Source organism: Pseudorca crassidens, chromosome 10 (assembly GCF_039906515.1).
Source record: "Pseudorca crassidens isolate mPseCra1 chromosome 10, mPseCra1.hap1, whole genome shotgun sequence".
NCBI classification, from domain to species: domain Eukaryota; kingdom Metazoa; phylum Chordata; class Mammalia; order Artiodactyla; family Delphinidae; genus Pseudorca; species Pseudorca crassidens.
The window spans coordinates 16,832,519-16,843,751 of NC_090305.1; the positions used below are offsets into that span (position 1 = coordinate 16,832,519).

Here is an 11,233-nt window from a genome sequence, read left to right on the forward strand (position 1 = left end):
ATTTTGCTTAACTTACTGTGTTTGGGATCTCCTTTTTGCAGGCTGCAGGTCCGTAGCTCCCATTGTTTTTGGTGTCTGCCCCCAGTAGCTAAGGTTGGTTCAGTGGGTTGTGTAGGCTTCCTAGTGGAGGGGACTGGTGCCTGTGGCTGAGGCTGGATATTGTCTTTCTGGTGGGCAGAACCGCGTCTGGTGGTGTGTCTTGGGGTGTCTGTGACCTTATTATGATTTTAAGCAGCCTCTCTGCTAATGGGTGGGGTTGTGTTCCCGTCTTGCTAGTTGTTTGGCATAGGGTGTCCAGCACTGTAGCTTGCTGGTCGTTGAGTGGAGCTGGTTCTTAGATTTGAGACGGAGATCTCTGGGAGAGCTTTTGCCACTTGATATTACGTGGAGCCGGGAGGTCTCTGGTGGACCAGTGTCCTGAATTCGGCTCTCCCACGTCAGCGTCATGGGTCTGACAGCAGGCAGAGCACCACAACCCGTCAGCCACACGGCTCTTTCAGATACACCTTGGATGATATGGACTCTGAAAATTCAAGTTACACCCGAGATTCCATTCCCCTGTGGTTACTCATCTGGATCACAGACATGTAGGACCTGTCTGCCCTGAGAGGCCACCTCCAGTATCTTCCCCATAAGCATCTTTGCCATAAACATATAAAGCAATTTTCAACTGAATCCATTAGCCTTCTGTGATATGCACTACCTATAAAATTCTTTTTTCACACTTCTTAGACTGCAAAGGCTTTGGGATGGAGGGGAAGGCAAGGTATAGAGTTGGAAGGAAAAATGCCTTGGATTAGTCTTAGGTAGTGCGATTTTCATTCTAGGTGAATTTCAAATGTATTTCTAGATTTAAGAGGTTCTAGTGAAGTTCTAATTATCTCTCTAATTACAACACATACTGAGGTTAAGCGTTCTTATCAAATGGTGCATTAAAAATGGGTTTTATTCCCAGGCTGGATCTAATAGGGTGAAATACTGGCCTGAACACATAGAAATTGGTTCCCTCATTCATTTCACTTACCAGATTGTGAAAGATTCTGAGGGTCGGAACCATCATTATCCAGTGCAATGATGTTGCCTAGAAACGAAGATAAGTTCCAGTGTAAATTAGACTATAATAACTTTATCCTTTGTGCAATTTGTGTAATGTTTTTGGCAAATAGCAACTGATGGATCATAACTGAAATACGTAGACTGTTGTTAGCAAAGCATCACGTGTGATTTTACAGGTGAATTGAGGAAATGGGTGGGCCAACAGTGCTTTCTAAGAACAAGTGTAGTGATCACACCACACTTCTTCCTCTATAATCTTCAGTGACTACGAATATTCCCCTGAAGAAAGCACAAACTCCCCGGACCTCCTCCTCTCCACCTGCTTAAAACCTTTCAACGGCATCTCATTGCTCTTAGAAAAAAAACATTTCTCAGCATGGCCCACAACCCCACGTAGTCTAGCCTGCCCTTATTGGTCTAGCCTCATCTCAAAGCTGGCTTTGCTATTCTGCTTGCTTTCAGTTCTTCATAAGCACTTTTCCCCTTCCCATCACAGAGCCTTTGCACAGGTTTCCCTCTCTGATTATAATGTTCCCTGCTCTCTGAACCCATTAACTTCTATTCATTCTTCAGATCTCAACGCAAGAGCTACTTTCTCCAGGAAGGCTCCCCTGAGCTTTGTGATTAGGTCAGATCTTTCCTGGCTGTGATAGTACCGTGAATGGCTCAACTACATGTTTGTCACATTGCCATTTTTTAAGTTTTATAGTGTGTTTTTTTCTACTTTAAACATGTTGACATGGTAAAAAAAAAATCAAAATGAAATAAAAACCTATATGCTGAGCTATCTAGCTTTGATTTCTGTTCTCATTTACCCCACAACCTCTCCTTTTATAGACAAACATTTTTTTATTAGTTCCTTATTTATCTTTCCGGTATTTCTTTTTTGCAGGGACAAGTACAAAATATGTATCTTGTTTCTCCCCTATTTGACACAAAAAATAACATACTTTATGCGTGTTCTACAACATACTTTTTCTTCCCTAACAACGTACTCTGGAGCTTATTCTATATCAAGACATAAAGAATCTCTCTCCTTTTAGAGCTGCGTAGAATTCTACTGTGAAACTCTTGCACTGTTTCTGGAACCAGTTCCTTATGCTGGCAGTTGGCTTGTTTTCAGTCTTTTACTATTACAAATAATGCTGCAATTAATAACCACATGTGCATGTCTCTGTCTTTTCCACGTGCAAGTTCTATGTAAATACCCACAAATAGGATTACTGGGTCAAAGGATAAATGCATCAGTAATTTTTTTTTTTTTTTTTTTTTTTTGCGGTACGCGGGCCTCTCACCGCCGCTGCCCCGCCACGGAGTACAGGCCCCGGACGCGCAGGCTCAGCGGCCACGGCTCACGGGCCCAGCCGCTCCACGGCATGCAGGATCCTCCCGGACTGGGGCACAAACCCGCGTCCCCTGCATCGGCAGGCGGACTCTCAACCACTGCGCCACCAGGGAAGCCCATACATCAGTAATTTTGATAGAAATCACCATATTACCCTTCCTGTGGGTTGTACCACTTCCCACCTTCACCAGCAAAACATGAGTGTCCATTTCCCCACAGCTTCACCAGTCGTGTTGTTCACCTTTTGGTTGGGAGGTAAGAAATTGTACTCAGGGCAGTTTTAATGTGCCTCTGTCTTATTTTGAGTAAGGTTGAGTATCTTTTCATGTGCTTAAGGACCATTTATAGTTTTTGTGTGTATGAACTGACTGTTCATGTCTCTTTGCCCATTTTCTGTTGGGCACTTAATCTTTTCATTCCTGTTAACTAGGTGCTTTTATTAGTTGATATTAACCATTTACCTGTGATGTATGTTGCAGATATTTTCCCCAGTTTGTCATTTGTCTTATGACTTTCCATATTGTGTTTTCAGATAGATAATACCTCTCTCCTGCTAAGACACCAGGGAGGGCAAGTCCCACAGGTCTTGGGCTACCACTATGTCCCCAAATCTGTTTCTTCATCTGTAAAAAATGTGAACCTTGTTGTAGGGCCCCTTCACCTCTGAAAGTCTATGATTTCATTTTCTCTTCTTACCTTTTGGTTTATTAAGGTTCCCCTGCCTTCCCTTCTCCTCTGCCAACCCCCGCCCCCGCCTTCCCCTCCCTTTGCCTCTCTGCACTTGGGCTCAGCGGTCACACATACCATTGGGAAATGTGGAAACTCACATGGTGTTACCTGAGAAGTGCCTAGAAGGGCTCCCTCCCCCATATATCCCACCTGATTTTCACGTGAAATTTCACCGTTAGTGATACATTGTCTTCTCAATTCCCACTAACTTTATTCAGGTCTCTGTTACTTCTTATCTGGACTTAAGCGGTCTCCAAGTTGCTCTGCCTGGATCACTTCTTTTCACCCTTCAGTCTATGTGCTGCCTCCATATGACATTTCTTATAGAAGAGCTTTGATCACGGTACTTTCTAACTTTCTTGTATTGTCCATTTCTTTTATTGTTAAAGTTCCAAGTCCCTTCATGATAAGATCTCAAACTGTATTTTCAGCTGCAAGTCTCATTGTGCCATCCCTGGTCCCTTTCCTTCCATTACGTAGGCTACTCACTGTCATCCATCTCCATCCTCTTCTCAGGCTGGTCCTTCCATCTGACATGTCCTCCTTTCAACCAGGTCTGATTCTACCTACGAAATATTACCCATTTCTCATCATCCTCCTCTCAAGCTGGGATTAAACTCTGCTTTCCCAGTGCCCTCATAACAGTTTGAATAAAAGATCATACTGCATGTTTTTCTTGGAAGGAATGTTCATCGCTCTCTCTGGAGTATAACCTCTTTGAGGGTATATTTTTTCAACCTCATAGGGTCTGTAAGTAATAGTCTCTAGGGCATTTATTGCCTAGAATTGAAGCAACGCTCACTCCCAGGAACTTTAATTTTAATTTAATTTGTACAGTACTCCTGGGATGGTAGAAAGTTAGGTAAGAGTTAATTAGTTTAGCAGATTTGGTTTTTTCCTCTTAAATTATGGTTCAGTAAAATATTAGTGTATGCCTTTGTGTATGGGCATGTGTGTGTATGTTTATGTGTGTGCGCACACACAAATGCCCACACCATTGCATGCTTATGGAAAGGGAGTAGTGTTGAAAGAGAGGAAAGTATATAGATGTGAGAATAGAGGGGAACTGAAGAGAACATTCTTCACTTTATGGTTTTTCCAAGGAGCAACTGCGCTCTTTCCTGAAACCGTCCACCTCTTTGTCCTGCCAAATTATATCTTTCCCATCTCTTTGATTTTGGATAAAATTTATCCATGGAAACTTTTCTAGTTAACCCATAATGACCACACCCCTTGCATCTCTCTGATAGGTTAACACATTCTGCATGGATGTGTTAAGACATTCTTGAAACAGTCTAGTGTATCTTGAGGCTATCTTTTATCCATCTTATCGCCTCTTTGTCCTTCCTGAGATGGTACTTCCTAATTTAATCATAGAGCCTTTCCAGAGGAATAGTTCATGACTCTTTGAGAGTGAAAGAATTCTGCAGGATATTTGATCTGGGTCAGACCCTAGTGCTCACCTCCATAACCCTCTCATTTAGCTGTGCCCATGGCTGCCTGGATTGAAGACTACATTGCTCCAGCCTCCCTTGCAGCTAGCTGTGGCCATGTGACTAAGTTCTGGTCAGTGAGATGTAAGTAGAATTGCCACATGTAACTTCCAGAAGTGATTTTTAAAGCAAGAAGGTGCTCCCTTTTAAGCCCTCTCTCCTTTCCAGTGGAGAGGGATGTCAAAATAATGGATGAAGCTTGAGGGGCCATCTTAGACTATGAGGTGTGATCCCTATGCTAAAACGGGCAGTATAGCAAGGTAGAGCCGCGTCTGTGATGATTTTCTGCTGATGCATTTCTAGATACCTGCCCCCAGTCTTCTTTTATTTATTTATTTTAAAATTATTGATTGATTTATTTGACTGCACCGGGTCTTAGTTGCAGCACATGGGATCTTTGTTGCCACGTGCAGGATCTTCAGTTGCAGCATGCGAACTCTTAGTTGCGGCACGTGGGATCTAGTTCCCTGACCAGGGATCGAATCCAGGCCCCCTGCATTGGGAACGTGGAGTCTTAGCCACTGGACCACCAGGAAGTCCCCAGGCTTCTTTTACGTGAAAGAGAAGTAAGACATTTGCCTTGTGCAGGTCTTCATTATTTAGGGTTCCATTATTCACGGCCAAACCTAATCCTAACTGAATATAGTCATAAAAAAGACCAAGATCTGGAGAATTACCAACAGGCCTCACACAAGATTGACATATTAAAACCACTTTGGAGTGATAGTACCTCTCCTTATTTAAGCCATTCCCAGGAATTTGAAAGAAAGGAGCAAAAAAATTCCAGGCTGGCATGATACCACAAAAGAAACTACCCGAGAAGATTCTTGTTGAGAATGCAGTGACGTGGGCATTACATACAGTAGAGAAACTGAGCTCCAGGAAGGAAAGTGACTCTCCCTAGACCACCCACCTCGTTAGTTAGGCTCTGAACTCTCCTTCCTTGAGTTTCCTAGGCCAGTTCTCTTGCCTCAGCACGTTTTATCTGCAAATTTAATCCACTCTCCATCAGGAAAATTGGTTATACCCTGGGAAACTGGGCGGAAGCAGAGTGGAATATTCATCTTAGCTATAAGGCCGTGGGTACAAACACTGAGCTTTCATCTACCACCCACAAGAGAGAAGTTTAGCTTTCAAAACGTCTGCAAAAAAAGTTCTTTCAAGTTGTGTCTTTCTGACTGTAGGAAATGAGTCCTGCATGAGATGATACATGATAAAACACTTTGTGTGGGGCTGAGAGGTGCAGTGGAAGGCAGTACTCTCCTGTCTTCCCTGTGGAGTTAGAAATCTCCAGGTCCCAGGAGTTGACAGGTGGACCAGTCACAGTTACAGTTACAAAGTTGTGCTTGAGATCATGAAATGGAAACATAACTATGACAAACATTTTCTTTGGTACTAGATGACAATTTCCCAGTGCACAGAGCTCTTCAAAAAACAATATTGCTATTTAAAAAGAAACAAACAAACAATATGCTGTTTCTTTCTACTAAATCTTTCAGCATATTTCTTGTTCATTGCAAATTTCTAACACCTGTCTGTGTATAAAGGTGCTAAATCCGAGTTGGATATAACAAATCCTCATATAATGGGAGTGGTGCTTTTTCAAAGGCTTTCCTCCCCGTCGTTTCAGGAAAGTTGCCTATCTTAGAATCTCAGGTTTTTAACACTGACAGAAACCTCTTAGTTCAATATATAGAGAATCTAATCCCTTCATTTATAAATGAGAAACATTGAGGTCCTAAGAGAAGAAAGATTGTGCTACAGACTAGCTCAACTAGCTCTAGGTCACAGAGCTAGCTGAAGTTTTAATAAGTATCTCTTCAACTGCTTTTAAATCTTTGCAGAACAGATTAAAAAGAAATATAGGAATTCCCTTGGTGGTGCAGTACTTAAGAATCCACCTGCCAATGCAGGCGACACAGGTTCAAGCCCTGATCCGGGAAGATCCCACATGCTGTGGAGCAACTTAGCCCATGCACGGCAACTACTGAGCCTGCACTCTAGAGCCCGGGAGCCACAACTACTGAGCCCACGTGCCACAACTACTGAAGCCCGCGCACCTAGAGCCCGGGCTTCACAACAAGAGAAGCCACCGCAATGAGAAGCCCGCGCACTGCAACGAAGAGTAGTCCCTGCTCGCCGCAACTATAGAAAGCCCGTGCACAGCAACGAAGACCCAATGCAGCCAAAGAAAAAAGTTTATTAAAGAAAAAAAAACTTAAAAAAAAAAAAGAAATATCTTTTCTTCTGTTTTCCAAGCCACCCAGCAGTCCAGATGAGATCTCAGGTTTGGAATCATAAATATGGGACAACAAAGTGCTACCGTATACAATTCAAATATTTTTCCTTTACCCTGAAAGAACAGAATGTATCATAACCATTCATTCTTTCTCGCCTTTGTCGTCAGCTTTCTATGCATGGGTTGAACTGGCTTTTCTTTGCACTGAGGTGTGTGTGTGTGAAGATGTCATGTATTAACAGCGAATTAGGAGCATTTCAGAGCAGAGGTCGGCCTCGCTAACACAACCGAGTTTCTGTGTCACGGTGGTGCTGGATGCAGCTGCTGCTCTTAGGTGTCAACAAAGAAAGCCCAGTACAGTGGAGACGTTAGCCTAGGGCTAGAAGAAGCCTTCTGAGAGCAGCCAAAGTCCTCATTTGGAGCTTGCCACGTAGCTGTGTTGGCTGTTGGTCTGAGCAAACTGCTAGATGCCCGGAGGCCCCTAGTAACCCACTGCTAGCTCCCAACACCTCTTATATTTACATGGAACAAACTACAGGCCCCCCAAAGGGGCAGCAGATACTTGTGAAAAGAGCCATAGTGCTAAGAGAAGGAGACTGAGATTGTAGCCACCACTCTGCCTCTAACTGGGTGATGTTTCCATCCCATTCGCCTGCATTGTCAAAACAGTAGTTGGCCAAGCTTTCAGTCCTCAGACAGAAGTTATCAGGAAAAAGTAAAACAATTAATGAAATAGCATGCTTTGGGGGAAGAGGAGAGAGAATGACTTATTAATATAACATAACTAGGAGGTGATAAAAATCTACATCTTCTATACATGGTTTATCTGATTTACTACCGGCAGTACCACTAGTATATAAAATATCAAAGTTCCTTTTGATGCATTCCAGGGAATTCAGTATTTTGCCTTTATTGAAATTGATTAGGGTGTGGTACTTTTTACTTTTCATTTCAGACGTTTAGAATGAGAAGGAATTGCTTTTCTAGCTTCAACTTAAGAAAAACAGCTAATGAATTCATCAGTATTTATTCAACAACAACTCAGTTTGCACAGGCCTGTGCTCAGAGATATTGGGATTAAAGCTTGGACCTGCCTGATTCTTGGAGTACATTTTAGGCAGCATGTAATTCATACAAATGCCCTCTTGAGCACCTATTCTAGATGAGGCAAAGAAGGCTGTTTTGACGTTACTGTTTTGAGACGGCCACTTGGTAATTGCCGTCTTCACTTCCTTGTTTTTTCCTTCACAGGGAACACAAACATTTCAGAACTCTTGTCACTGGTGTTTAGTGAAAACTAATAGAAACTGATTGTCATACAGAACACAAAGGATATAACTGGTTTCACAATTACTTAGTGCTCCCAAAAAACAAACCATAGGGACTTCTAGCTAAACACGGCAGATAAAACAAAACATGACCGGATCTCCATTCCCTCTCGAAGCCCCACTAAGATGACAGAGAATGAAAAAGCACACATCAATAAGGACCATGGGAACAAAAGAGGAAATAGCATTATTTTGAAAGCCAGAAAGCAGATGGATGGGCAATAACTGACCGACTAGACAGGAGAAAGCTGAATGGCAAGAGCCTGTAAGAAGCAAAGCCAAAAATCTGGTTTGATGAAGCCACCGAGGCCCCAAGAGTCTCAGCAGTAGAGGCACCAGCTGCCTCCAAAGGGGTGTGGGCAAGACTGACACCAGGAGGAGTGATTAAGAATCTGTTTAAGGAATACTTGGACCTAGATTCCCTATGGTATCCTGCACCGCCAGTGACTATACCTCCTCAACTCAGTACAAGACTGAAGGTTTATTCTCAAAAGAGGTTGAGTGAGGCTGCTCTGGATGAGGGAATACTGGACACAGCTGAGGGCACTCGTGACAACTAGAAACAGGGAGGCTAAGAGGGGCATCTGCAGACCAACTAGTGGCACCGCCAGCAACATTTGACCCCCGGAATGCTGCATGTACACTGGCAGGAGAAAGGAGCCTTCCTCTTTGGGTAAATGGATCAGCCCAGGAGACAGTGTCTACAGGCACTGGGGTAACTGTGGTAAGAGTGATGTCCACATCCTAATCCCTGAAGCCTGTGACTGTGTTAGGTGACATGGCAAAGGGGAATTAAGATAGCAGATGGCATTAAGGTTGCTCATCTGCCAGCCACAATAGGGAGAGTGTCCTGGTTATCCAGGTGGGCCAGTGCCATCCCCAGGCTCTTTAGCAGTGGAAGAGAGAAGCAGAAGAGGTCAGAGTGATGTGATATGAAGAAGACTTGACCCACTGTTACTGGCTTTGAAGAGGAAAGGAGAGGGCCAAAGGTCAAGGAATACAAGTGGCTTCTAGAACCTGGAAAAGGGAAGGAAATGGACTCTTCCCTGGAGGCTCCAGAAAGGAATGCAGCCCTGCCGACAACCTAATTTTAGGCCAGCAAGACGGAATCAGACAACTGACCTCCAGAACTGTAAGATAGTAAGTTTATGTTGCTTTAAGCAGCCAAGTTTGTGGTAATTTGTTACCGTTACAATAGAAAACTAGTGCAGACACAGACTGTTGGGGGAGCCCAACGGTGAATCTCATTTGTTGCAGATCCCACGCATACACTTTCATTCCTCAGACAGGAACTTTTTAGGACTTCTGCCACTAACTTTTTAGGACTTCTCTTGAAAATGGACAGCCAAGGAGTAACAGATATTTGAAGGAAGTATCTAACATAAAAGGCAAAGTTCAAAATTAATAAACACCACAGAGGGAAGAGACCATTCAGGGAGCAGAAGAAAATGTAAAAAACAAACAAAACTCTCAGAGAAATAAGAGAGGATATTGCATCCAAGAAACAAGAACAGAGTGCTCTCGAAAAGGAGCATTCACAAGACTTAAAGCACTCTTAGAATTTAAAAATATAATAGAATAAATAAATATTAAATAGAATGGTAGAGAAATAAAGTTTTAAAAACCAAAAAAGAGGTCAGTGGCAACCCATCGACATGGATTTCTGTTAAAGATATCAAGAATAGGTCTTACTTTAAGAGATACCAAGTAAAATTTAAAGAAAACAAGAGGGTAAAATGGATTGCTATGCTCAGAAACACTTGGTACTCCAGGACAAAAGTTAAGTACAACACAACCAAATAAAGAATGATCGTCCATGTAACCAACAGAGATATCATTTGTCAAATCTCTTATGCCTGAATAAAAGGGCATGTGATATTCTGCGGAGATAACGCTCATGAACTCCCAAAGCATGGTGTGGCGGTTGGCCTGACAGATATTCTGCGGCATTCTGTCCTGGCCTCCTGCTGGCCCACAGCCTTCTCAGTTGGTTTTACATGGACAAGATATGAATACAATGAGGAAAGCTTTGATGGTCAGCCTGGTACCTTCACCTGCTATTTGAACTAAAATTTTGCCAGAACTACCACTGGAAATAAAGTTTTCGGGGCTCTGAGGGGAGTTGTGGATGGAGGCTTATCAGTGCCTCACAGTACCAAATTGTTCCCTGGTTACGATTCAGAAAGCAGGGGATTCCAAGCAGAAGTACCTCAGAAGCACATTGTGGCTCAGAACGTTGCAGATGATGTGAGTTACCTTATGGAAGATGATGAAGATGCTAACAAGAAACAATCCTCCCAGTACATAAAGAACAACATAGCTGCAGACACGATGGAGGAGATGTACACGAAAACTGTACTACTGTATGAGAGAATCCGGCCTATCAGAAGAAGCCTAAGAAAGAAGTTAAAAAAAAAAAAAGAGTTGGAGCTGTTCCAGAAGGTCTCTTGCTCAGAGGAAAGATCAAGTAGCTCAGAAGGCAAGCTGCCTCAGAGCTCAGGAGTGGACCACTGAGAGATGAATCAAACCACAACTTTCTGTGAAGATTTTTCAGATAAAGACAATAAATTTATTGACAAAGCAGTGAAAACCACCACCAACAACAAAAACCTTCGTAAAAGTAAAACAAGTGAAAACAGTTTTGAAAATAAGAGAAAATAAGATTAAAAATAATTATCTGTAAAGGATCTCCAATAGAAGTCCCATAATAAGTAGACAAGTTATTAGATTGAGTCAACATGCAATTAGATGAATGGAAAAGGACCCCCACTGAGATAGATCATTGTCTTTTTTTCCCAGAAGTCCAGTAACAGAGATGATTCTAAAAAATTCTAGAGAAGAAAACCTGATTATGGACAAAGGATCAGGCATCAGAAGGTCTCAGAGGTCTTAAAAATAATATTGGAAGTAGAAAAGCAGCACCTTAACAATTCTGAAGAAAATAACTTCCACCTTAGAATTTCCATCCACGCTGTTAGACAGGTCTGCAGGTGGGGTAGCATTTCAAACATTCAAAGTCTCAGAGAGTTGCTGCCTATGCACC

General features: G+C 42.6%; 1 pseudogene; it reads left to right on the forward strand.

Moving 5' to 3' along the window:
• The first annotated feature begins 9,861 nt into the window (after positions 1 to 9,861).
• LOC137232646 (large ribosomal subunit protein uL18-like) lies at positions 9,862 to 10,711 on the forward strand (annotated as a pseudogene).
• The last annotated feature ends 522 nt before the right edge of the window (positions 10,712 to 11,233 follow it).